Raw genomic sequence first — 27,500 nt, 5'->3', positions numbered from 1 at the left:
AATAAACTAAACAAACACGGCTGCGGAGGTCGCCGTCATTAAATATACAGAAATCCACGGTGAAAAAATACTGTTAACTTTAAAACTCAAAAATTCACAAGAAAGGTAACCAAATGGAAGAAAGATGACAGGAAGTTCAATAACAATAAAGCTTCATTCAAAATGAGGCAAAAAAAAAAAAAAAAACTATCTAAAAGCAAAAAAAATGTTCAAAATTTCGCAGACGTGCTTCGCTGCGTGACAGCATGTTCAAATTAATTCTTCACGCTAAAGCGAAAGCTTGAGTTTTTATCGGCCGTGGCTTTAGTCGTCATTCAAAAATTTGAATTAAACTTCGAAGTAATACTGTACATTACCGCTTTTGTTTTCAAAAGTCCAGGAAGCTGCTTTGAATCCGCGATCTGTACTGAAAACCCACTTGAAAGCGCACCGACTTTATAAACACAAGGTTGTATTTACCTTCAAAAGCATCCTTAATTTCCGTGTCAGAATTTTCTGGCCCCAAAACTATAGCTTTGACTCCTTTCTCGTTCAGGCTGGACACCTGGTCTTCCATCAAGGAAATCAAAGAAAAAATAACAAGACAAACTGTCTCAACAACTTCTCTTTCACCATGTTCAAAAAAGTCCAACACAAACGGCCTAATGTGATCACCGCTTACTGTTCAGGTATGTGTGCCGAGAGTTGTCCAAAAGAGTACTTCTAGAAACCTTTCAAGAGGAGTCTACGTGATTAAACCGGCTTCGAGGAAAACAATGGTCAGTAATACAAAGAACATCGAAGTATGTGACGGTCAGACACGTTCGACAGAGATGAGGAACGTATTGAATGTACTTTATATACAAACCCTGCAGCTGGAAGGAAAAGCTGGCACTTTTAATGCTACCTAGGTTTCAAGGATCGCTACAAAGGACCAAATCTTTAATCTTGAATTTATCGGAGCAATTTACAAAGGCGAGTGTGTTAGTTACTCACTGAAATATTTTCAAAATTTCCTGAACTTTAAGTGGTCGTTAGTTTTGAAAACCTAGCAGGGAGACAAATTTTCTTATTGTTTTAAAGAAAGGGCCATTTCTACTTTCTATTCATGTAGTTCGGTAGTTTCAAACAGGTGCCACATTTTTAAAACGTGTCTTCGAAATCCCAGCTTATGAGAAAAATCGAATTTTCGAAGTAAAATCAGTGGTCGATTCTTGCAGAGACAGCCTCTTAAAACTTAGAGGTCACATGTGTTCATTCGCCGGCAAATAGAGTCGCAACGTTTGTTTTGAGGGAAGGTCTTCATGACACGTTTTGCACCGGGGCTCTTCGCAAGCTACGTACAAAACAGGGAAGATGAAACAAGATGTTTTGTTCAAGAAGCTTGGTTTCGAAGAAATCGGAGTGAATCAACGTAGTAGTTGAAGGATACATTAGTCGTCGCAATCACCGACTGGATCTGAACAGAGTTTAACATTCCACATTAGGCCGTTTGTGTTGGACTTTTTTGAACATGGTGAAAGAGAAGTTGTTGAGACAGTTTGTCTTGTTATTTTTTCTTTGATTTCCTTGATGGAAGACCAGGTGTCCAGCCTGAACGAGAAAGGAGTCAAAGCTATAGTTTTGGGGCCAGAAAATTCTGACACGGAAATTAAGGATGCTTTTGAAGGTAAATACAACCTTGTGTTTATAAAGTCGGTGCGCTTTCAAGTGGGTTTTCAGTACAGATCGCGGATTCAAAGCAGCTTCCTGGACTTTTGAAAACAAAAGCGGTAATGTACAGTATTACTTCGAAGTTTAATTCAAATTTTTGAATGACGACTAAAGCCACGGCCGATAAAAACTCAAGCTTTCGCTTTAGCGTGAAGAATTAATTTGAACATGCTGTCACGCAGCGAAGCACGTCTGCGAAATTTTGAACATTTTTTTTGCTTTTAGATAGTTTTTTTTTTTTTTTGCCTCATTTTGAATGAAGCTTTATTGTTATTGAATTTCCTGTCATCTTTCTTCCATTTGGTTACCTTTCTTGTGAATTTTTGAGTTTTAAAGTTAACAGTATTTTTTCACCGTGGATTTCTGTATATTTAATGACGGCGACCTCCGCAGCCGTGTTTGTTTAGTTTATTCGCTTCGTTCAAATACATTTTGTTTTAGTTTTATTCAGCTACTATAAAACTCCCGAGAAAAGAACTAAGTGGGTCCTAATTTAGCACAGTTGAAATACGATTTATCTCAAAATAATTGACTTTTGTTTGTCATCTTTTGTATTTACAACTTTAATATTTCTTTCACTGCGCTGCATTATTTGTCGCACGCGAGGAAATTACTATCCATCTCAGACGTCCGTGGACAAGGGCTTTTTTTCGGCCCGCTTCACGGACCGTTGGTTTTAGTTTGCGGTTCAAAAATTCTGGTCACGTGACAATGTTTCTTGTGGCTCTGCGGTTTGCAAAACACTGATCACGTGATGCCATTTTGGTTGTTCTTTCGAGCGGCCGCTAAAGAGAAAACTGCGAGTTGAAGAGGCTATTTGATTTTCACTACTTTTTTAAGTACCTACTATGTGTAGTTTACTGTTTGCAGAGCTGAGAAAAGACTGAAAGATACTAGTTAAACCTTTTGTATGCTCGTTTACGTTTACGCCTTGTCGCAAGTTGAAATGAAAATATCGCCTAGACTTTGCATTTCACGAAATCCTTACATCGGAAACTTCCATCGAAAATGTCATGAAAGTGTCCTTGTACGTCCTTATAAGCAGAACCTGAAAATGCCATTTTGCAACAAAACTCAAAACTCGTGTCTGTTTATCTCATTTGATAAAGAGAGAATGATTAATGTTTTCATTAAGACAGTATTGCCTTGATTTTTCAATATTTCCGATGTTCAATTTTCACCTACATTTACTGCCAACTATTTCTTGGTGAACCAGAAACAAAAATGATAAATGTTTAAGAGCCAGTTCCTGTAAATACCGAGAATGAGATGACAGTCGCGAAATTTTATATTGCTTCATATTTTGCCCAAATAACCTCTACAGTGAGTTGTTTTCGAAAATACCATTCAAAGGTTCTGAAGCGCTTTAGTTTTTTCGAAATCGAGGAAAGTTTGAAAATCGCCATTTTAGCTGCCTGACGCCGCCGAAAATGGCCGAAAATTGTGCATTTTCTTTTCGCTCGTACAGATCAACGCGATGATATCTACCAATATACTCTGGGTAGCTCATAGTGCATGTCTTGCTATTTCTAAAGCATTAATTTGATTAGTAAAAGCTTCAGGTTTAATAATATTTTAGGCCGATAAAAGTACCTTCATCGAAGCTCGTGAGCGAAATGGCTAATTTTAGCCAATTTCAATACCATCAAAAGCCCACTGGTACATTGAATTTAAACTCGAAACTAAAATTTTCTGAAAGCCCATACTCAATATTATGTATATATGTTAAAAACTAACCCGTCGAGAGACATAAACGTGTGGTACATTTTTGTAAATTTGTCATTCGCAAAACCAATATGGAACTTGGCCAGCTACCTTTATCAAGAACAAAAATAAGCGAATGGAAACCTTTTTCGTCAATAAGGATACTTGTAATCTGTGTTTTTTCCTTTTAGATTGACCAGATGATTAACTTTCGCAAACATTTGCAGTTAAATCAAAATAGACGCTGCTTTTGGTACATTTTAATGTTATGCAAATTTATTTCGATCACCGGCACGTGCATATCGCCCGAAACTGATTTTCCTTCCGCCTACTGTATGTTTCTTTTTGAAGGTTACAACTGTAGTACACATTATTCGTTCAATATCGGCAGTTTTGACTTTTGTGGAACACCCATGGCCACAGCCGAGCTTGTCTTTAAGTAAAAATAAACATTTTGAAACGTGAAGTTTGAGTAAACAATCGGTTACAGTTGCATCCATCATGTTTGGCGTAAATATTCGAACACAACCATTTCATGTAAACAGGTACACTTTACTTTAAAAACAACCGCCTCATCGCAGCATTTCTTGGAATCCTGGTCTGAGACCAGGTAATGCCGTTAACAAAGCGCGAGCAGTTGACGAAACTTCATGATCAACTGTCGAAGCGTTGTACTTGTGGAATAAGCAAGATGATTCAAGTTTTGTATTTCTAACCCGTGTGCTTGCAATTCTTATGGATACAATTGCCCCTGTCTGTTACCACCACATTTATAAATGAATCTTTCGTTTCTTTAGCTAATATGGTACATACCTCTAAATAAAACACATACTGTGACATCACTTTTCTTGGGGTGTCCCAACAGTCGTCCGCGGCCACTTACAAAACGTAAGCAGCAAGACAGTAAAACCACAGAGGCTTCTTCGTCAATCGCACTACGCTGTCCAGATTTCTTTCTCACAAAGTTTCCAGACTGCGGTTTTTTTTTAAATTCCAAGACTGCGCCGTTCTGTTGGCCAGTCCGAATAACTGTCATGGTGTTAGTTGAGTAAGTTCTTGACTTTGTTTGGTGGTCCCAGTTCAGACCATCCGGCAAATGAGGATTGCGTGACAAACGGCCACTTGCAAAGTGTCCAAAGTGGGTGAAGATGGCGGCGAGTAAAACTGTTTGCTCGTGCAAGTAACGTGGTTCGCACTGTCAGCCTAAATAAACATTTTTGGACGAAATTGAAGGATTTAGGGGGAAGGGGGTATTGTTTAATTCCGCAAGAGGACAGAACTCGACGAACTGACAGAGCCGTGCGCGGGTCCTGCTGTCACGGCATGTCTACGTAGATTAATGGAAAGTATTACCGCGTTCACAAAAGTTGTGCAAACACCTTTCCTCTTTACCTTTAAAATGCATGTTTGTCGTTCGTACTTTTTGAATAGAAATGCACCGGTGATAGGGTTGGAATACAAAAAGGACAAAGGAGACCTAGAGGGCATCAGATCTTAGATACGCGGTGTGAGTTTAGATACATATTGTTACGAAAAATTGTCTAAGTCTAGTTCTAGAACAATCTAGAGCCGGAAGTCATTCAGCCGTGACCAATTTATATAAGAACATTCCAGAACATTCTGATCCTTATGTAATTACTCAGATTAGAAACTGTGTCAAACTACTTAATTTAGCTCCTAATAGAAGTTACTAGAACTATAAACCTCATGTACATTAGAGATTGATTCAAATTTGAAGAAGCTTAGTGCTGTAAAGTCTCGAAGTTATCTTACGGAAATAAATTAGTTTGTTGTTCTTACCGGCGATCCTGAGTTCTGTCTGGAAACCACCCTGCTCTACAACGATACTCGTAACAAATATTCACCCCGTTGTCCTCTGCTAAACTATATAGACAATAATATGGGCGCTTTCCAAAAATCGGACACTCAGAAGAGCTAAAATTTTCTTTTATTTTACCTTGAGAATTAACAATTATTGACCTAGCGAACTTCCCATTAATAATTAGGCGGTATAAAATAGTTAGGCATTATGTATTGTAACCTTATTTTGCGCATTTCAGAGGCAAAAATAAGAGCGAATGTATGGACTGTCCACCGGGACAAAAAAGATGTGTCTGCTGTAGAGAGGAGTTCACTGTGGAGAGGTGACCGTTAGTGGACTTTGGACTGTATAGTTTATATAGGATTAAAAAAGAACCGGTAACAGGAGTGAATATGTGCGTAAATTCTCAGCACGTACCCATTTAAGACTAGTGCCTCCCAGGCCTTCTTTTTCCATCCCAGTCATGTCCCTGGTGCATTTCTATACCAAAACACTAGAGCAATATACCTGTATTTTAAAGTTCAATAGGAAGGGTGTGTTTTTTTATTAACGGTAATAAAGTCGAAACTTTCTATAACGGCCACCTTGGGGACAGAGGAAAGTCGACGTTATAGAGCGGTATCAGTAGGGGTGAAATATGACACCGATATTTTCTTGGGTTTCAACATTTTTATCTTAAAAAAGGCTTAGTGTAACATGTAAATTCGTAACGCAATCAAAACATATCAATAAGACAGAAACCAAACAGAAATAGAGACCAACGACCTGCGGCATGGTTCAAGTTTCGTGACCAGGTCCAATAAAATATGGAGTTTTGTAGACAGCGTTCGTCAGTTGTTGATTAAATGGCCGTAGTGCAGAGGTTTTTTTTGGCAGTTGGGACGTGTTTTAGTGGTTGTTGCTGTTGTCGAGGGGTGGCCGTTGTAGAGAGATTAAAATAAGAGTGAATGGAAAAAGTGGCCGTTGCAGAGAGGTGGTCCTTTTTGGAGAGATGGTTGTCCAGGATCGACTGTAGTTTCCATTTTTTCAGCCAGACATAGCGAAAACACCCTGCCTACACGAGGCGAGCAAGGAGCAGTTTGGATTTCCTGTCCACGCCCCCCCCACCCCGGGGCGGGGGAGCTCGTCGTACCTTTTAGGGGTTAAAAATGAAGTTTTAGTAGCCCTCAGCGTGTTCAGCCTCAAAAGGTCCAAAGTGGGAGCTTTTGCGATGCCTTTTAGGGTATTGAGCCGAAAAAAATATGACGCGGGGAAATAATGTGTTATGTAAGAATTGGTATCTTTTAGAGGAGAAAAAACAGGATTTTGGTACCTCTTAGGGGATCGTAGGGGATCAAAATTTTTCAGGAGCACCCCCTTCTTTCTTATACGGGTGTCTCCCTCCCCTCGAGGTCCACGTCGCCATCTTCACTCGCTTTGCAAAACGTCAGATATCGACTTGTTTGGTACAGTGGCCGATTGTCACGCAATCCACATTTGCCTAATTGTCCGAAGTGGGACCACCAAACAAAGTCAAGTACTTACTCAACTAAGGCCATGACAGTTATTCGGACTGGCCAACAGAACGGCGAAGTCTTGGAATTTTAGAAAAAACCGAAGTCTGGAAACTTTGTAAGAAAGAAATCTGGACAGCGTAGTGCGATTGACGAAGAAGCCTTTGTAGTTTTCTGTCTTGTTGCTTGCGTTTTGCAATTGGACGCCTGTTGGAACACTCCAAGGAAAATGAAGTCACAGTATGTGTTTTATTCAGAGGTATGTGCCATATTAAGTGATAGGAAACAAACGATTCATCTATAAATCTGGTGGTAAAAGACAGGGGAACTGTACCCATTAGAATTGCAAGCACACGGGTTAGAAATACAAAGCTTGAATCATCTTGCTTATTCCACAAGTACAACGTTTCGACAGTTGATCATGAAGTTTCGTCAACTGCTCGCGCTTTGTTAACGGCATTACCTGGTTTCAGACCAGGATTCCAAGAAATGCTGAGATGAGACGGTTGTTTTTAAAGTAGAGTGTACCTGTTTACATGAAATGGTTGTGTTCGAATATTTACGCCAAACATGATGGATGCAACTGTAACCGATTGTTTACTCAAACTTCACGTTTCAAAATGTTTATTTTTACTTAAAGACAAGCTCGGCTGTGGCCATGGGTGTTCCACAAAAATTAAAACTGCCGATATTGAACGAATAATGTGTACTACAGTTGTAACCTTCAAAAAGAAACATACAGTAGGCGGAAGGAAATCAGTTTCGGGCGATATGCACGTGCCGGTGATCGAAATAAATTTGCATAACATTAAAATGTACCAAAAGCAGCGTCTATTTTGATTTAACTGCAAATGTTTGCGAAAGTTAATCATCTGGTCAATCTAAAAGGAAAAAAACACAGATTACAAGTATCCTTATTGACGAAAAAGGTTTCCATTCGCTTATTTTTGTTCTTGATAAAGGTAGCTGGCCAAGTTCCATATTGGTTTTGCGAATGACAAATTTACAAAAATGTACCACACGTTTATGTCTCTCGACGGGTTAGTTTTTAACATATATACATAATATTGAGTATGGGCTTTCAGAAAATTTTAGTTTCGAGTTCAAATTCAATGTACCAGTGGGCTTTTGATGGTATTGAAATTAGCTAAAATTAGCCATTTCGCTCACGAGCTTCGATGAAGGTACTTTTATCGGCCTAAAATATTATTAAACCTGAAGCTTTTACTAATCAAATTAATGCTTTAGAAATAGCAAGACATGCACTATGAGCTACCCAGAGTATATTGGTAGATATCATCGCGTTGATCTGTACGAGCGAAAAGAAAATGCACAATTTTCGGCCATTTTCGGCGGCGTCAGGCAGCTAAAATGGCGATTTTCAAACTTTCCTCGATTTCGAAAAAACTAGAGCGCTTCAGGACCTTTGAATGGTATTTTCGAAAACAACTCACTATAGAGGTTATTTGGGCAAAATATGAAGCAATATAAAATTTCGCGACTGTCAACTCATTCTCGGTATTTACAGGAACTGGCTCTTAAAACACATGACATTGTCCACCCTTGTCAAATGTAATAGCATGATCGTTTCAATTGTAATGCCTTCTTATCCAAATGTTACTTTGTTTCTTTGGTACCTTATTAGCGAACACTGAACTACTGCTCGTACAATTAATATGAAAATCAACCACGACATTCCCTAAACCAGACAATATTAAACATAATCCAGGAAATATTTTAATTCATTTGTTCAATTCACGAGTTTGCTCACAGAGCTCTTTGATTTTATTTGACTTCGGTAGTGCTTTTATGATTGCATGCTCGATTCCTTTATGAACTGTTTTATGCAATCTTGTATTTTGAGGGTGAAAATATACTCAAGTAATGGTAATTTTGACAAGTAAATTAACCATAATTGAGGGATGTGAAAGTATAATAGCAGACTTTGCTGCATCAGTTGAATTATTAAGTAGTCATTTTTCTGTTGCAATATTATGACAACAGCTTGTACCATATATGCATAAATATGTTCCAAAATTAGTAATTTATTTTATCTAAGACTCCGTTTTTCATGTAACAATCGGGGGATTAGCTCAAATGGTAGAGCGCCCGCTTTGCATGCGGGAGGTACCGAGATCGATGCCCGGATTCTACACATATATTATTTTACTCCAAAAGACAAAATTTAGATCAAGAGTGACTTTTTAATTCGTTTTAACAATGATTTAGTAATACATAGACAAGTAAAAACAAACGATATAATCTCCCGACGTTTCGGCGACCTCATGACGCCATTATCAAGGGTACAAATGAGAGTTAAATTAACAAATGCGAGTTCAAGAGTTATAACTAATTACAACGACAACGACCACGCGGATGCTGTCCCTGGGGAACTCCTCAGCTGTTTCAAAGTTCTCAAGAAATGCATGAACAAATTCGATTGTCTTGTCAACGAGATGCTTTACATCAAACAATTAACACCGATTTTGAACGTGCAAACGGATTCTATCCGTGCTAAAGTATTTGTGTAGCCATCTCCGCTATGTTAATTAGTTGCAACTCTTGAACTCGCATTTGTTAATTTAATTCTTATTCGTACCCTTGATAACGGCGTCATGAGGTCGCCGAAACGTCGAGAGATTATATCGTTTGTTTTCACTTGTCTATGACTTTTTAATTGGCAGGTTATTTTCTTGAAAATTTTACAAATAGCAGTAAGTATTTTTAAATGTTCTAAATTCTTTAATGTGGTGTATTTAAATCTCCTCTTTCATTTTCTATAACACTTGACGAAAACTGGTGAGAAGTTTATCAAAATAGCCTTGCGTTTGCTACCCATGATAACATCTCTTTTTGTCTTTTTATTTTTGCAGTTCTTTTTTCCTCATCTATCTGCTCATAAAACGCAGGTAGTGTGCCAGAACTTCCTGCTCAAAATTACTGTATTACTCATCATCAGTATTGACTGTTATTCGGATTCTCGAAGTTTTTTTTAATCAATTTGTCATTAGATATTTGTTTTTCACGTTATAATTTAAAACGTGCATTGAAATTTTCTGTAGGAAACCGTGAACGCACCATACTCTCAATGTTAAGCAGATTTTCATTGAAATATATTTATTGAATGCGATTATTATTTACTTAAACCTTTAAGATGAGCTGGCTCACTGGTGGCGGAGCCTAAGTGCGGCTTCTTGGACACAAGGTGTCATGGCTTCTGTAACAGTGCGCCAAAATCCACAGTGGGAAAAAATGGCGGCTGTACATTTTACCACTCTGAATGCATGGCGTACCTGGATTATACAAGTAGGCATAAATTGATATCTTTGCAACATTTGTCACTGTATTACATTCATTGTGTGCGCTAGGTTTAAAGCTTTAGGAAGTTTTCTGTGTATTTTTCACGAGCGTTTATTAGGGATATTGACGCTAAGAATTATTGGTAATAATGATGCTTATAACTTAAATTCCATCGTGTTTAATAAGTAATATTCATTCATTCATCGCAGATTCTTAACAAAGCTATCGTTGCCTTCAGTTAATTTTCAATCTTCTTATTTCTGCTCTGGAAACAGGGTGTGAAGAGACTCACACGTGCTGTCATCATGGGCTGCTTTTTGCTTCACTAATAGGACAACCAACGCAACTCTATGAAGATGTTTATACTGCTTTTTTTAAAAGCAGTTTAAAATTCCCTTTTCTGTTTTGATAAGGACTAGATGGAAAACAAAGTAAGCCGTTTTTAAAAAGTTTGAAATAAATTTTCTTGGTTTAAAAAATTTGTGTAGCAGACCATTTACTTTTGCTTCGGTGAGCCTATTTCGGAGATCCAAAACACACAGTTCGGAACGCGCGCGAGGAAGAAAATAACCCTGACCTGATCTTTTCACCCAAACCAAGCATTGTTCTTTTTCGCTCGTTTCTGATACAATGAAGCTGCTCACGGCAGTGTTCAATGAAAGACCCCCATTGATATATTTATACACTTGATCTTGAGGCTATATATAGTGTGTGGAATGATTTTTTATTGAAAAGCTACAACTATCAGACAAATTTTAATTTGCATATTTGAATATCTGTTAAAGATTTAGCTCTTATTAACCCAGCTGCAGGTCTGTATGGGAGAATGTTGACCTCGGCCGTGTGTACAGACCTCACTGCGTTCGGTCTGTACTCACGACCTCGGTCAAGATTCTCCCATACAGACCGACTTAGCTCGGTTAATAAGATGTTTATTATATGGCAAAGAAGAAAACTTTAATTCGTTTAATGTAACTGGTTTGCTGACAGTTTGCTTGCGAACGGCGATGAGCTTAACTTAAACCTGCCGAAATTTGCTCGTCCTCTTTACTTTTTTTTTGTCATCAAGCTTTTTGGCACTTCCATGAGAAGAAAATAAAAGAAATGGTGTACATTTTTGTATTTTAGTTTGCTACTTTTTCAACACAAAATGAAACCGGTCTAGCTAGATGCCGGTCTAGATGGAAAATCTAGACCGCGGTCAATATCGATTTCAGCCAATCAAATTCGTGAATTCGGTAGTTCCCAGTCTTTGTGAGACACAGCCATATAATAAATTAAAGTATCTCATAGAAACAATAATCCGCCGGCCACCGCCCAATGGACTATCAAAATAACTGACACCACTAAGCCTTTGCTATATCTCACCTGATCCAACTTATGGTCAATTTCTTGTACAAAGGCAGAATAACTTAATAAAAGACGGCATTGAGGTCAATGTGTCTGGTCCGTTAGCTCAGGTCGTAAGTTTGACCCTCACACGGACCAATATTTCTTTTAACTAAGTCAACTGGAAAATACTATCTTAAGATTTTTATCTGATTTATATGATTTCTCTTTTCCTAATTCTTGTCCTTTATTTCAATTAAAAACCTGTTTTTATAGATTTTTTTTGATCGCTACAAAACAAAAGGACTAGATCAAATTTACCTTTGTCTATAATTTTACTACATGTAGCTGAAAACCCGGGGAGGGGGGTACTTTAGAAATTTTTGGGTGGGGATGTTCCGCTGGGACCCCAGTTAATAATATCCAGTAGTGTTTTATGATAGTCATCTTTCGACGCTCTTGAGGCTGAGTTGCAAAAATTTAAACTTGCCGATTTCAATTTTTTTATATTTTTGAGTGGCAATTCCTGGTTTCCTTACTTTAGATAAAATCTTCAACCAACTGGTCAATCTCGTGACAAATGATACTCTATTCTAGACCCAAACGCTCTGATTTATATACACTATGCTAGAGTAAACTGCTTGAAAACCATACCCTTTACTGCGGCACTTACCTATATAGCCCTATATACGGCAGTATTCCCCCCCTCCCGGGGGCTGGAAAGTACCGGTTTGAAAAATATTGATGCCAACAGAAACACTTGATAAAGCAATATTCTGATATAAAGAGGCTTCATTGTGGTCAGTTAGAATTGTTTGCACAAAAATAAAAGAAATTTGTTTTAAAGGGGGAAGGTAATTCACTGTTTCATATGGCATTTGTGACATCACATGAGCCATCGTAGCTTGTTTCATTTTGATGTCGTGTTCATCAATAAAAGAGTATTAAAAGGGCCTCTCCGGGAGTCGAGCCCGGGACCTATCGCACCCTAAGCGAGAATCATGCCACTAGACCAACAGGCCAAACGTGGTTGAATATTTATTTGAGAAAAGTCTTAACCTACTTCTCTCTATTGAACTGGTACTATATAACACCAGTTATTTGTTGGCTTATTGGCTCAGACAGTTACCATCCAAATTCCCTGGTTTTTCGCTTTTCATGTCTTTCGAGCAAGATACAATAATGTAGCAAAAACCTTACGCAAGTTAAAATTTCATCCACACAAATGATTCAACTTGATGAAAATCGTACAAATTCCCTCCATGGAAGTCTCCGTGGCGCAATCGGCTAGCGCGTTCGGCTGTTAACCGAAAGGTTGGTGGTTCAAGCCCACCCGGGGACGATTCTTTCTGTTTTGATAATTGTTTTCTATATAGTTAGCTTCAAGAGTCCATCCTGTTAGCTTCATTTTTAGTTGTATTGCATGTTAGTAGGTCCTCTCAAACAAACAGCCTCTGCGCGGATGTGATGTGAATAAACCGTTATTATCGTGACCGTTATTATCGCGATCGTTATCATTGTTGGTTTTTTGACGGTTGAAGCAAATTTGGCCGTAAGTTTTCATAAAAGGGTACAAATTTGTCCATATTTGAATAATCCAGTTAGTACTATAATTTGTGCATTCAATATTGGGTCTTTACTCTTCAAATGTTTGTCTGATTAACGTAATTACATCACCATTATTACAACCGCGTGCATTAATCGCCTGCTCCCGTGACTAGAAGTTGAAGGACTTGAACATAAGCATACTTTTTGTGATATATTAAAACGTTGCTTTATAAACAGCATACCTTGCCCCTAGACAATCGTTTAGTTCTTAATTAAGGATATCTGAGACATTTGACGGCTAATATTGGCTTGCTCATTTGACGGTTGACGGTAAAAATATTGCGGTTTTGACGGTTGACGGTTAATGTTTTGGCCATTTGACGGTTAACCCTATTGAGATCCTCTGCCGAACGCTAAAACAAGGATAGCGTTTGTTTTTGTGTTAAATGTCAATTTCAACTTTTGTATTCTCCCACGACAAGCCCATCGTTTTAAACTTTTCTATTCTTTTTGTTGTGTTCCAAGGTATTTTAAATGGAGTAATTAATCAATTTCTTTTATACGTTTTGCTAATAAGATTTGGCGAAAAAGAGAGATGATGACATTGACCAATCCATTCCACGCAATCCATAACATTAACCCCTATTATTGTATAGAATGATGAGAACATCTTTGAGGGTGAAGAATATTTTGGCAGGTTGCTTAAACAATTCGCCGGTGTCAGGGGAGAATGAAGAGTGAGCCACGTCATGGATCAAGTGCACGCGGTAAGTACTAAAATGGACAATGACAGGGCAGGTGGCCACTGCTATAGCTTTGCTTGGATTTAACGAGCTTGCTGACCCCTACTTTTCTTTCCAGAAACAGATTTTATTTACAATTATCTCCACATTGTCCAAAAATAAACAGAAAATCAAGGTAGGAAGTTAAAGAAAACAAACAAACAAAAAAAAATGATATTTGCTAGCAATAAAGATAGAAAGTTAAAAAAAAAAAAGGTAGGAAGCCGGCAGTTAAAATTCAAGATTTCTCTCCACGGGACATCGAATCCTGCCATCTTGTGGCTGCAAGGCGCGTGAAACTATAGTCGCTAAATGCGAACTTGTTCTTTAAGGCACCTCACCAGTTGACTAAATTCACTTAGTAGGCCCACTTCAACAATATTTGGCAGAGAAAAGTTCACTTCAAACTTGGAATTGATACTATGTTTTTCCATGTTGAGATTCTTGTAAATGTTGTTGCACAATGTGTAAACTCATCTGAGAACAGTTGCAGGGCCCCAATGAAGAACACCTTTGATGAAGTATGCTCCCTGCTAAACATTTATTATTATGGCTATTATTCTGTGTTGTCGTGTAGTTACCAGTCCAACTCCGCTGATTAATTTTCCGCGACCCGTCAATAAAGCAAGATCAGGAGCTCATGACCCGGAGCGTCCATCTCCCATACCAACCCCAGCATTCAACCCTTTCTGGTATCTTTTTATTTTTAGAATTTGAGCTCTGGACTTTTTCGCACCCCGCCTTTCAAACGCCCAATCAAAGCCCGGGTGGTCCCCGAAGGACCCCTAAGAGGTACCAATTCTAAAACAACACATTATCTCCTGTAATAATTTTTTGAGCTCAATACGCTAAAAGGAACCACGAAAGCTGCCGCTGTGGACCTTTTGAGGCTGAACACCCTAAGAGGTATTGAGCTATCTTAGTACTGCTGGAAATTACCAAGCGTGAAAGTGGACATGTCACCAACTTAGTACTACATGTATTAACAAAGTTTTTTTTAAAATTTTTTTTATTTTTATTTTTAAAAAATAAACAAATAAACAATAATACATGAGGTTATCTAATGTAGGGCGCCGTAGCTCAGTTGGTTAGAGCGCCTGTCTAGTAAACAGGAGGTCATGGGTTCAAATCCCATCGGTGCCTTACAGATGTTGCACTTTTTAATTTGTTATTACTTTTGAAAATTGATCAACGAAGCTTCACATGTTGTACCCCTGGGAATTTTTTTGGTTGTGTCATCCGATGGATTTACTTTTAAGATCTACGCAAGAGTCGAGTGAAAAATTTCAAGAATTATATGGAACGTAATTTGCGCATAAATGACCATTATAATATAGATAGGACCCTGCGCACGCTGTGATTGGTCAAAAACCCATGTTTTATCAGAGTATAAAGCGCTTTGAAACATTACTTTAATGTAAATAAACGCCCTGGATTACATTTGTCGCGTTAGTTCAACGACATTTCTTTGGTCGACTTGTCTCGTTTGATGAATTTATATCAGGAGCCATAATCGGGGACGGAGACTGTAAGCGCGCGCCATTTGTAGTATTGGGACTGTCCCTATGATATGGGACAATTTTTCTATTTTTAGAAAAAAATCCGCGATCATGTGCGGCACACGCGCGTACATGCTGCGTGGATTTTTGCGGATATAGCGCGGGGAAATGGCGTCCGAAATTCCCGAAATGTTTGATACTCTTGGCCCACAAATCAATACGTTCATGTCTGTTGGAATATTGCTTCAGTATTTTCGTCGTAAGCTGCTCCAGTTTGAGTGAAGTAAGACAGTGCCGAATTTAGTTGTCCCGCTTTATATCGCTGACCAAGTTGTGTTCCGCTGCTTCTTTTACAAGAGCTCCACATTACTCCACTCTCAGTCTCACATATGTTGAACAAAGATTAACAGCGTTTCCATTACACAGCAAAAAACCAGTTGGATATATTTGGATATAGCACCGTTTCAGGACTTCAAAGTTTCCCTCCTCTTGCCACAGGCGCTTGCGAGGATTTCGCCCGAGTCCATCTCGACCGAAAAGTAAAACAAAGTAATTGCAAGTTTGAGTTTCGCCTGAATTGTAAGCAACGCTTGATGCTTTATCAAGGCCCAATAAGTGACAATAAAGTTTATGTCTGTAGATCATGCTCAGTTTTCTTTGTGTAAAAATCTAGTAAATTGTCTGTTGTCGATGAATAAGAGCGCCCGCTGATGCGTGTTTTGTACAGTCAGTAAAACATGACAAATTGGACTTCCCCACTTTCGTGTGAAAACGTACATCGAACTCGTATAATATCTCTAGTTTTTAAATATGTTTAAGGTTGATAAATGTTTCAGAACATATTAAAAGCTTAGCTGAAAATATGTGAATACAGCAGAAATGATCAGCTTTCTTTAATCAACTCGAATAGTCACTGTACTCGAATAAAGATTTCGATTTTGTTGGTTGAGTTATCAAAACTCCTTGTCTATTTTATTTTCGCAGTGTAAAACTTCACTATGTTAAAGAAATACACATGATGTTAGTAGCCTTTTGGCGTTGGTGAAAATTGTTGCAGCATCTCAGCGCAAAAGACAACGAAAGAAATCTTTGTCAAGATTTGTTGACAATTGAAAACGCCGACTCGGATTTGAAGGTGCACGCGCTGCACTATGCAAATGAGCTACTTATGTACGCGTGAGACTTTCCTTTAAAAAACTTTTGCAAACTCGCCAAACAAACAGAAGCAATAAGAAACTATCAAAAACAGAGTTTGGTTATGATTAAGCATTGTTTGGGAAACTCTCAAATGAACTCGATACGAGAGTAAAGAGTTTTCTTTCATAACTTTTCTTTACAGAACAAACGCAAAAGCTTACGCGTTCAACTAGCGCGAGCACATATTATTATTCATTCACAGCGCGAAATTAAAGTCTTGTTTTCGACTCTGAAAAACTCACTTTTTCCATTAGTTTAGAGCATAAAGCTACATATAAGAGCCCTGGATCTAATTCCCTGCCTTATTCCCTGCCATCGCTGTGAAAAATCTGCAAGAGAATCTCGCCTCTCTCACCATTAGATCAGGCAACGTGACAACATTCACGCGAGAGCCCCCGACATGTGCGTGGATCCGCGCGGATATGTGACGTCAGGATGGCGCAATTTGTTCTAAAAATAGAAAAATTGTCCTATATCATAGTTGCGCGCGGATCCCAAGACTTACGGTCTCCGTCCCCGATTATGGCTCCTGTTTATATTTCTTTCTTCTTTCATTACTGTAAGAGTAGTTCGCTGCAAAGGGGAAGGGGGGGCGGGCGGGCTGGGGGTGTGGGCGGATAAATACGATGGACTAGCATCCCATCCATGGAAAAGAAATATACTCTCAGTTGTTTAATACAGCGGAGACTGGGATTACATCTGCAGTGTGTGGGCTAGCAAGGCCAATTTGCGGCCATTTAACCTTTCCTTACCATTTCGTGCCAAAGGAGGGTGTCAGTTCTAAAAGATGAAATTAAGCCTTTAACTGCCAGGTTACAATAAAGCAAGTCGCAAAGGAAAGAGTAATTCTTCAAAGAATCTTTGTGTTATCTGTGTTATACAGCAGTTTTGAGAAAGGTTGCGCTACAAAGCGTAAAAGAGTACCGCGCGACAAATATACCGAAAGGTTCTCTGGGTATTGCCCGTTTACCGCTGGTCGATTGAAGTCCACGTTGTTTTAGAGCGACAGCGGAAAATTATTTAATAGGAGTATTTTCATCTTCGTTGATAGCTAGAGAAAACTAGCCAAATAAAAAGTTTACAAACCGTTATTTGTACAACAATGGTCCGAAAAAAATCTGCCTTCAAAAAAAAGTAAAGCTGCATATTAGCTAGTAAATTAAAGGAAAGACTGCTGGAGATTCCGGGTATCGATCCCGGTACCTCCTGCATGCTAAGCGGGCGCTCTACCATTTGAGCTTATTCCCCAAACCGTAAGCATTTGGTTCAATATACAAGTTACTATAACTATTGAAAAACAATGTTAGAGGCATGACTTTGTGATTAGTTTTATTTTTTTTCTAAATGTACTTAGAATTTCATTTTAGAAAAACAGACAATTTAAGAAATATGTTGCTTTTCATTCTAGTTCCTTGATATTCAAGAAAAGCGGGTCCATTTTGCTAACAAAAGGCTTTGTTATACAGCCCAAAATTAACCTAATATGGCCATTTTTTAACAATGGCGGCAGCAGCTTAAAAATACTCAAGGGACTTTCAAAATTTCTCGTGCGATACGATTTGAACGATTGCAAAAAGCCAAGTAACGACAAATTCTCCCCGGGGGAGGCATTACGGGTACAATTTGTTGTGTGTAAGTCGTTACTTTGGGGCGGCTGGTAGGGGTCACCATTGCGGCTATCGATGATATCACCATTGCTGTTTGGTTTCTCTGTTGGAAATTTAGTGTGGCTTCAAACTGGAAAAAGAATTATTCCCCCTTTCATCCCTCTTAAATTTTCTGATCGTAATGTACAACAGCTGCAAGATGAAGGAAATGCTGTAAAATATTTGCGGAACTTCGAAGAAAGCTGCCAGGTAATTAAGATTAAATAGAAGTGTGCTTTCCCCTTAAGCTGTTTATATTCATACTGGACCAAAATTCAGTTATGCTCAACAAGCGACAAATTTGCCGATTGTTTCACTTTGCTGCATTATTCTCTCGCCCAAAAGATTTCATGTTAGCACTTGCTTTGATTATGGAAGCACTGCAAAGCCGGAGCTAGACCAGATCGACATTTTAAGCCAGTCTTTATCACGGACAACACTCGAGGACGTTTTTCAAAGGCCCCGCTCTTTATATCTGACTTAATTGGCCGCGTCACGGGTAACTTGATTTCAATATTAACAATCTGATGCTCAGCAGACCGTTATAACTTACGACGTATAATGAACTTGTCTGAATGATTCGCCCCTTTCGGCAAAGAATAAAAAGTTTAATCGCTCACAGACCTCTGAATGTTATTCACGTAACAATTCCAAGACGGATAAAATGTTTACAGAGCGTTTTCACTGTGACGCAACAAAAAAAAATCGAAAATCATTTATTTGATTTGTGTTTAGAAATCCTACTGAAAACCCGACTGGAAAAAATATTGGTTGGTAAATTTCGTTGAAGGCACCCTCCATAATTAGGCATGTGCTGATGCTTTCAGACTAACAGCGGTAACCACAATGATGGAAAACCACTAGTCGGTCTAAATAAACAGATTTTGCAACATTCAATCTTTTCAAGCTTAAGATCGGCCAGAGGCCTCCTATGAGGGTTCCATGGTTTGCATCAAATGCGCGGCAGCGTTAAATGGGTTTGGTGTCCCGGTTCAAGTCCTCCCATGCAACCGATCCTAGGGCATTCCACTCTCAAGCTTTGCGAAACTGGTGAGTTGCGCCACCACGTAGGTCGGTGAGAAGGGATGTTCCACTGTGGTTTTTTTAGCACTTTATTTAAACAAGGTTTTTACATTCAGTAGCCAGGGTAGCCTTCTAAAAGACCCCTGCGATAAGTAGATTTTAAATACTAGAATATAAAATAGTAGTCGGACGTGATAAAAAATGCTATTTAGCATTCTGTTATTCTTGCTGTTGTTTTTGTTTGTATATATTTGAACATTCTGAAACGAATAAACGAAACGCACGTCCGAAAATTTTATTTTCCGCGTAAAGAGAAATAAACTCCGTTAATTAATTTGGCTGATTAAACTAAAACCGCATGCCGTTAAGTATCAGAGTCCTGGCTTCCCTTGATACGCCGCACATGACGTTCCCAGGCCATGATTTTTCCTGACACGCCGCAACGTACATATCAGGAACATGGCACTCTCCGACGCGTCACGTGTCTTGACACATCACGTTCTGATCTCGGACTCGTCGAGTGTCGAGGAATTTCACGGCCACGTAAATTCCACGAAATTACTCATTTCACGCAATGAAAACTACCGAGCGAAAAACAACTCAAAACTTAGCACAGTTCACGCTTTTTTTAAGGCAAACAGAAAGGCATAGGAACTTGAAATATAGGAAGCACAAAAACTGGATGCGTGTTACAGAAGTGAGCGAGATAAGCTTAATGTTGAACTTGTTGTGAACGATCATCTCCGCTTTCCACAGGCAACAAAAAAAAAATCCGAAGAAAGTCTACGATCAGTTGGCAATATTTTGCTTGCACTAATGATAACTGAGTTGCGTAAACTTTTGCTCTTTCGGAGGCTGCTGTTTTTTTGTTTTTGTTTTGTTTTTGTTGTTTTTTTTCACTTTTAAATTAGGTACATGTAAAAACAACGCATCTTAATTCGTTAATCGGCTTTTAGAAATCGCACTTGTTTCTTTTCTTTTGACTTACGCTGCCTGCTTCGGACGCGACAAACAAAGAAACGAACTGTCGTGCACAATGACCGCTTTTTCTCTTGCCTGATATTATCACAACGATAAAATAAGTCAAAAAATTGAAGGCCAAATTTATTAACACATAGAAATGTATTACATAAAATGTATTACATAAAATGTATCACTCCTCCTCACCTTCTCTTCTTGTCCCGGCCGTTTAAGTTTAAGTTTAAGTTTAATAATACTTTGCCATACTAGCACAAGTGAATAAATCATTTTATCTTTTGCCAAATTAAATCGATATAAAAGCGAACGTTGCCAATCAAACTTGTAAGCTAATGCTTATTCCAAACGTCGTGCTACTGCAGTGACGAACTCAAATAAATTTGACCCAGTAGTGGTATGACAAAATAACGCCAGTGGATTCAAACGTCGAATTTAATTCAGTCGCCGAAGATGGGAAGAAGTTTGCCTTGCTGAAGACCATTTTAAATGATAGAAAGCAACGGCAGCTGATAACAGGCTATGAATTCAGTTCGGCCCTGCAAGAGCACGCCGTTTGAAGCCAAGTCGCATGCCCGCAAGTAGCACTGAAAGGCTAATCTAGGCGGGCCATGCCTTAATAGCCGATTACAAAAATATACGTTGTGCAACTGCCGTGCTTAAGTTAAATTAAGTTCTTGAATTTCGTTCGGCACGGCAGTAGCACGACGTTTGGAATAGGCCTAAAGCTCTTACTTTATTGGTGAGAGTCTGGCCGATACTCATACAGCCGGTCAAGTGTCCCTTTGGGCTGCCCCGATGGAAATTGATCTTGTGATAACAAAAGTTACACTCCTCACTCCCGCAAGGTAGCTAATTCCTCATGCCGACAATTTTTCCGATGATCACAAGTTTTCTCGCTAAGCTTCCGAAAAAGAACTCGGCGCTTCTAATAAGAAAAGGGCTATTGTTTAGGTTTAACCAAAGGGCTATTGTTTATGTTAAATCACCAAAATGGACCAAAATGGACCGACTGATATTAGTAAGTAAGTAAGTAAGTAAGTAAGTAAGTAAGTAAGTAAGTAAGTAAATAAGTAACAACTTTATTTACAGAGGGTAACACATAACAGTGAAAACTATATTTCAATAAAAATGTCCTCATCATTTGGGAAAGTACGTTAACAATATATACATACATCTTAAAGAATAAAACCAAATAAGTTTGAACAAAGCCAATAAGCATAAGCGGGTGCTGTTCCTCATTAGGCCAAACTTTTGACAACGTTCCTGTACAAAGGCAGTAGTATTTAATAAAAAACGGCACAAGGATAATGTGTCTAGTCCGTTAGCTCAGTCGGTAGAGCGTGGTGCTGATAACGCCAAGGTCGTGAGTTCGACCCTCACACGGACCAACTTTTCCTTTTAAGTAAACCACCTGGAAAATACTATTTTAAGATTTCTAACAGACTATACTCTGATTTCTCTTTTCCTGTATTTGTTTTGATTAATTTATTCCCCCTCATCGGTTTAAAACAAGAGGACTAGATCAAAATTACTTTAGATTAATATTTTCCTAGAAGTCGTTGGAAATGTTTCCCGGCCAACAGAAACGGTTAGTTAAATGATATTTTAATCTAGGGTTTTATGGTAGTCAGTTGGAATTGTCTGCCAAAAAAGGAGGCAGGTGTTCCGTTGTTTCATATGGCCGTTGTGACGTCACAAAAACCATCGTAATATTGCCTGCTTCGTTATTATGTTGTGTTCATTGACAAAAGAGTGTTACAAAGGGCCTCTCCGGGAGTCGAACCGGCACCTCTCGCAACGCACCCAAAGCGAGAATCATGCCACTAGACCAACAGACCAAACATGGTTGAACGTCATTTAACAAAGGTCTTAATCTACTTCTCTCTGTCGAACTGGTTCTATAACACCTGTTTTGTGTTGTCTCATTGGCCAAGACAGTTACTCCCCAACTCCCCCGGTTTTTCGCTTTTCACGTCTTTCGAGCAAGATACAATAATGTAACAGAAACCTTACGCAAGTTAATATTTCTTGCACAAAATGTGATGAAAATTGTTCAAAATGTTTTGATGGAAGTCTCCGTGGCGCAATCGGCTGGCGCGTTCGGCTGTTAACCGAAAGGTTGGTGGTTCAAGCCCACCCGGGGACGGTTGTCTTTGTTTTGATAATTATTTTCTATATAGTTAGCTTCAGGATTCCATCCATCCATCCTGTTAGCGTAATTTTTAGTTGTATTGCATGTAAGAAGGTCTATTCAAACAAACAGCCACTGCGCGGATGTGATGTGAATGAACCGTTATTATCGTGATCGTTATCATTATTGGTTTTTTGACGGTTGAAGCAAATTTGGCTGTAATTTTTTATAAAAGGGTACAAATTTGCCCGTATCTGAGTAATCCAATTAGTCCTATAATTTGTGCATTACTTATGACTTCTTTAATCTTCGACTGTTTGTCTAATTAACGTAATTACATCACCTCACCGCTGCGCGCATTAATCTTCCGCTCCCATAACTAGAAGTTGAAGGACTTGAGCATAAGTGTATCTTTTTGTGATGTATTAACATTTCTAAACAGCATAAATTTCCCATAGTCAATCGTTTAGTTCTTGATTAAGGATATCTGAGAAATTTGACGGCTAATATTGGCTTGCTCATTTGACGGTTGACGGTTAATTTTTTGGCGATTTGACGGTTAACTGCACTGAGATTCTCTGGTAACGCTAAAACAAGGATAGCATCGTTTCTGAAAAACTTCAATATTGAGCATCGTGAGAAGTAGGCAAATGTTCAACTGTTTGCTGTACTTCGCAGACTTATTTTTTCTGTCTTCCTGATCAAAAAAAACTAGAAACTACGAGTTCCTGATTAGCACACCACTGAGTATGGCAGCTTTCAGTCGTAACAGGTTTCCGTAGTGTAGTGGTCATCACGTCCACTTTACACGCGGAATATCGCCGGTTCGAGCCCGGCCGGAAACACATGATTGTTTTTCCTATGAGACTAAATCTTGCTACCCAACTCTAGCCAGCTCTTACAAAATTTTGAGTTAGCGAAAACAAAACAAAAGGAAAAAAACGAAAGGTGTTGACGTAACTGAGCTTATTTAATTTTTTATCCTTCAGCAGCTTCATGTTAGGATCGATACCTTAAATAACGCTATCGAGCTATGATCTTAACAAAGCTTATGTCACTGATTGTTAGTGGATTGGTAGCCAGAAATGTATGAGTTTCAGCCGGAGAAACCAAAAGTCTCCCTGCTATAAGTTGACGGTTGAATGCAATTTCTTTGTTAAATGAAAGCTTTCAAATGACCCAAGGACAAAAACCATCGCTTTAAACTTTTCCGTTCATTTTGTTTTGTTCCAGGGTAATTTAAATGGAATAACTACTCAATTTCTTTTTTACGTTTTGCTAATAAGATTTGGCGAAATATAAAGATGATGACATCGACCATTTCATGATCGCATCAGTCCAAACAATCCATAACCTTAACCCCTATTATTGTATAGCCTAATGTGAACATCTTTGAGGGTGTAGAGTATTTTGGCAGGTTGCTTAAACAACCGGTATCAGGAGAGCAAGGTAATTCCTCTCAAACTATTGTTAGATATACTAGCCAGTTCTCCCGCGGATAATGTTAGCACGAGCGTTGCGTTGATGTTTTCTCTGAGGATGAAAATGCACGTATTAAAGCCGCTCGGGACTCCTTTGGGCTGTGACTAAAATTCCCTTTAAATTGATCAGCGGATTCACGAAAAGTCTAACAGGAAGCGACGGAGAGAGGGAAAGAACGAGTGAATGTCTCATCCATACCTACAATTTGGAAAATACTAGTTTGCTAAAAAATTATTGTTGTGATTATTTTAATTATTATTTGAAAAGAAAAACAATTAATTTGGGTCTGTCCTGGAGTCGAACCCGGGACCTCTCGCACCCAAAGCGAGAATCATGCCACTAGACCAACAGGACAGACATATGAAAAATCTTTTAAACAAATGCTTTAATCTGCCACTCCCTTAACTCAGCTGGTGTTTTAATACCTGTTCTGTGTTGTGTTGTAGCAGGAGCCATAATCGGGCACGGAGACCGTAAGTCTTGGGATCCGCGAGCACCTATGATATGGAACTATTTTTGTATTTTTAGAACAAATTGCGCCGTCCTGACGTCATATATCCGCGCGGATCCACGCACATGTCAGGGGCTCTCGCGTGGATGTTGTCACGTTGAGTGATCAAATGGTGAGAGTTGCGAGATTCTCTTGCAGATTTTTCACAGCGATGACAAGGAATAAGGCAGGGAATAAGAATCAGGGCTCTTATATGTAGTGTTATGCTCTGAGCTAATGGAAAAGGTGAGTTTTGCAGGGTCCAAAACATTAATTCAATTTCGCGCTGTAAATGAATAATATCTGGTCGCGCTAGCTGTACGCGTAATCTTTTGCGTTTGTTGTGTAAAGAAAGGTTGTGTAAGAAAGCTCTTTACTCTGGTATCGAGCTAATTTGTGAGTTTCCCAAACAATGCTTAATCATATTGTTTTTGTTTGTTTGGCGAGTTTGCAAAAGTTTTTGAAAGGCAAGTCTGGGGCGTACAAGTAGCTCATTTGCATAGTGCAGCGCATGCACTTTCAAGTGCGAGGTCGATGTTTTCAATTGTCAACAAATCTTGACAAAAATTTCTTTCGTTGTGTTTTGTGCTGAGATGTTGCAACAATTTTCACCAACGCCAAAAGGCTGCTAATATCATGTGTGTTTCTTTAACATAGTTAAATTTTACACTGCGAAAATAAAATAGACAAGGAGTTTTGATAACTCAACCAACAAAATCGAAATCGTTATTCCAGTTGATTAAAGAAAACGTCATCGTAACTTTGCTGATTATTTCTGCGGTATTCACATATTTTCAGCTAAGCTTTTAATACGTTCTGAAACATTTATCAACCTTAAACATATTTAAAAATTAGAGATTTTATATGAGTTCGATGTACGTTTTCAAACGAAAGTGGGGAAGTCCAATTTGTCATGTTTTACTGACTGTACAAAACACGCATCGGCGGTTGCTCTTATTCATGGACAACAGACAATTTATTGGGTTTTTACACAAACAAAACTGAGCCGCATCTACAGATATAAACTTTATTGTCACTTATTGGGCCTTGATAAAGCATCAAGCGTTGCTTATAATTCAGGCGAAAATTCAAACTTCCAATTATTATTATTATTATTATTATTTTTTACTCTTCTCTTTACTCTCTTTTCTTTTACTCTGGCGAAATCTTCGCAAGCGTGTGACAAGAGGAGGGAAACTTTGAAGTCCTGAAACGGTGCTATATCCAAATATATCCAACTAGTTTTTTTGCAGTGTTTTGGAAAAGCTGTCAATCTTCAACATATGTAAAACTTAGAGTGGAGTGATGTGGAGCTTTTGTAAAAGAAGCTGAGGAACACAACTTGGTCAGTGATATAAAGCGGCACATAACTAAATTCGACACTGTCTTCCTTCACTTAAACTGGAGCATCTTGGGACGAAAATACTGAAGTAAACTCCCAACAGACATGAACGTATTGATATGTGGGCCAAAATTAAACATTTCGGGAATTTCGGACGCCATTTCCCCGCGCTACATCCGCAAAAATCCTCGCAGCATTGTACACGCGTGTGTCGCACATGATGGCGCAATTTTTTCTGAAAATAGAAAAATTCTCCCATATCGTAGGGACAGATCCAGTACTAGAAATGGCGCGCGCTTACGGTCTCCGTCCCCGATTACGGCTCCTGGTACAAATCAATAAGCTAGAACATTTTACAAGACGCTGTTAAAACAAAGCTTAATAAGATTTTGGACGAACACGAAGACTGACTGATCAAGAATGACGTAAATCTCCCGCCAAAGGTAAAAAAGTCCTTAAACATCCCAGGACACCCCGCGAGCCTCTCCATCATGCTGTCAGAATAGTAATATCTGACTAATTCGTCCCTCGATCGTCAGAAATTACATATTTCAAAAGCGCAAATAAATTTGTTGCCTTCTCGGCACAAGCTACAAGATGAAAAAAGAAAAAAAAAAGGAACATGCCCGTCTTGATTGACACACGTCACAAAATCATCATCAAGCGAACGATTGCGATCAGTTGGTCAAATGTCTGAAAAAAATGAAACCAATTTTATCCCTTATCTGATCAGAATGCAAAAAAAAAGCCAACCAGTGAAACAGACATAGAAAAACAATCATTACCCCCACATAATGAAAAAAAAAAACAAAAAACAAAACACACTTCTTAATTTTAACAATAATTCTATTATGAAGAGAACACAATTCTCTTTCCTGCCTACCAGATGTTTCTTTCTCGAATCCATGAAGTCTCTCTCCCTCTCATGTAGGGCGCCGTAGCTCAGTTGGTTAGAGCGCCTGTCTTGTAAACAGGAGGTCATGGGTTCAAATCCCATCGGTCTCTTAGAGGGGTCAAACTTTTTAATTCTCAATACTTTTTCATTACTTTTGCTCATCGAAGCTTCACATATTGTTTAACAGGGAATTTTTGTAAGGTTGTGTTATCCAATAAGAGTGTTATTTTTAAGGTCCACGCAGGGGTCGACTGAAAAATTACATGACGGTTCATTTAAAGTGCTACTATATATCATGAAATTCGCATCTTTCGTATCTAAGCCATTTTAGCACAAAAACGTAGACTGTACGAGAAGAAAAACGCTGTTTACTATTTCAAACATCTCCTTTCGTTCCAAGTGATGACGTCATAAACTCGACCAAATTTTGATCAAATTTCATGAAAAAGATATCTCAGCCAATTTGTATCAGAAATCTTTGATTCTTTGCGGTAAGATTCTACTAGATGTGCTCCACAATATGAGCTTAACAGTTATGTTACCATGGGAACATGCTGGGGTCAAGACCTCCTCGATATTGAAAGCTTTTCTGGCCACCTTTGGCGTTCCATTTTGATATTTGCCCGTGGTGCCTCATCTGCATGATCCAGCAAGCATATAAATATGTTAGGTGGTGTTTGTGGCCTTCTTTAATGTTTTTCCAGCTGAAAATCACTAAAACATTTGAATCAGATTGGAGGGGAATGGAAAACAGTTAGTTGCCCTGGGAACAATGGTTGAATGGTTTCCGCTGCAAATTGACCAAGATAGCTTTATTTCTATATTCGATATAATATTAAGCTGTCTTTCATTTGCATATTTTACACATTTTTCAAACTTAAATATCTCCGGAACTAATGCAGATATTTGCAAGCGGCAAACGGCGTTTTTAATATTTCGTGGATTTCCATGTGATTGACCCAAAAATTCAAGGAGTAAAATTTGATCATAGTACCACGTTAACGTGGTTTAGAAATACTTCGTTTTAGGATCACTAGTGGTTCACCGAGGTTTCCGTAGTGTAGTGGCTATCACGTCCGCCTCACACGCGGAAGGTCGCCGGTTCGAGCCCGGCCGGAAGCATTCTTTTTCGTTTCTTTATTTGACT

General features: G+C 38.7%; 6 non-coding genes across 6 annotated transcripts; all 6 read left to right on the top strand.

Annotated features, from left to right (window-relative positions):
• Positions 1-12,608: 12,608 nt before the first annotated feature.
• Trnan-guu (transfer RNA asparagine (anticodon GUU)) lies at positions 12,609-12,682 on the top strand. The gene has a single exon. It is a non-coding gene; the product is annotated as a tRNA-Asn (tRNA).
• Positions 12,683-14,739: 2,057 nt separating this feature from the next.
• On the top strand, positions 14,740-14,813 carry Trnat-agu (transfer RNA threonine (anticodon AGU)). Its single transcript has one exon. It is a non-coding gene; the product is annotated as a tRNA-Thr (tRNA).
• A 6,515-nt stretch (positions 14,814-21,328) lies between these two features.
• Trnai-gau (transfer RNA isoleucine (anticodon GAU)) lies at positions 21,329-21,401 on the top strand. Its single transcript has one exon. It is a non-coding gene; the product is annotated as a tRNA-Ile (tRNA).
• A 1,515-nt stretch (positions 21,402-22,916) lies between these two features.
• Trnav-uac (transfer RNA valine (anticodon UAC)) lies at positions 22,917-22,989 on the top strand. The gene has a single exon. It is a non-coding gene; the product is annotated as a tRNA-Val (tRNA).
• A 3,400-nt stretch (positions 22,990-26,389) lies between these two features.
• On the top strand, positions 26,390-26,463 carry Trnat-ugu (transfer RNA threonine (anticodon UGU)). The gene has a single exon. It is a non-coding gene; the product is annotated as a tRNA-Thr (tRNA).
• A 939-nt stretch (positions 26,464-27,402) lies between these two features.
• Trnav-cac (transfer RNA valine (anticodon CAC)) lies at positions 27,403-27,475 on the top strand. Its single transcript has one exon. It is a non-coding gene; the product is annotated as a tRNA-Val (tRNA).
• The last annotated feature ends 25 nt before the right edge of the window (positions 27,476-27,500 follow it).

Source organism: Orbicella faveolata, unplaced genomic scaffold, assembly GCF_042242905.1.
Source record: "Orbicella faveolata isolate gen_17 unplaced genomic scaffold, um_ofav_v1 contig_35, whole genome shotgun sequence".
Classification (NCBI taxonomy): domain Eukaryota; kingdom Metazoa; phylum Cnidaria; class Anthozoa; order Scleractinia; family Merulinidae; genus Orbicella; species Orbicella faveolata.
This window is presented reverse-complemented; position numbering and strand designations above follow the sequence as displayed.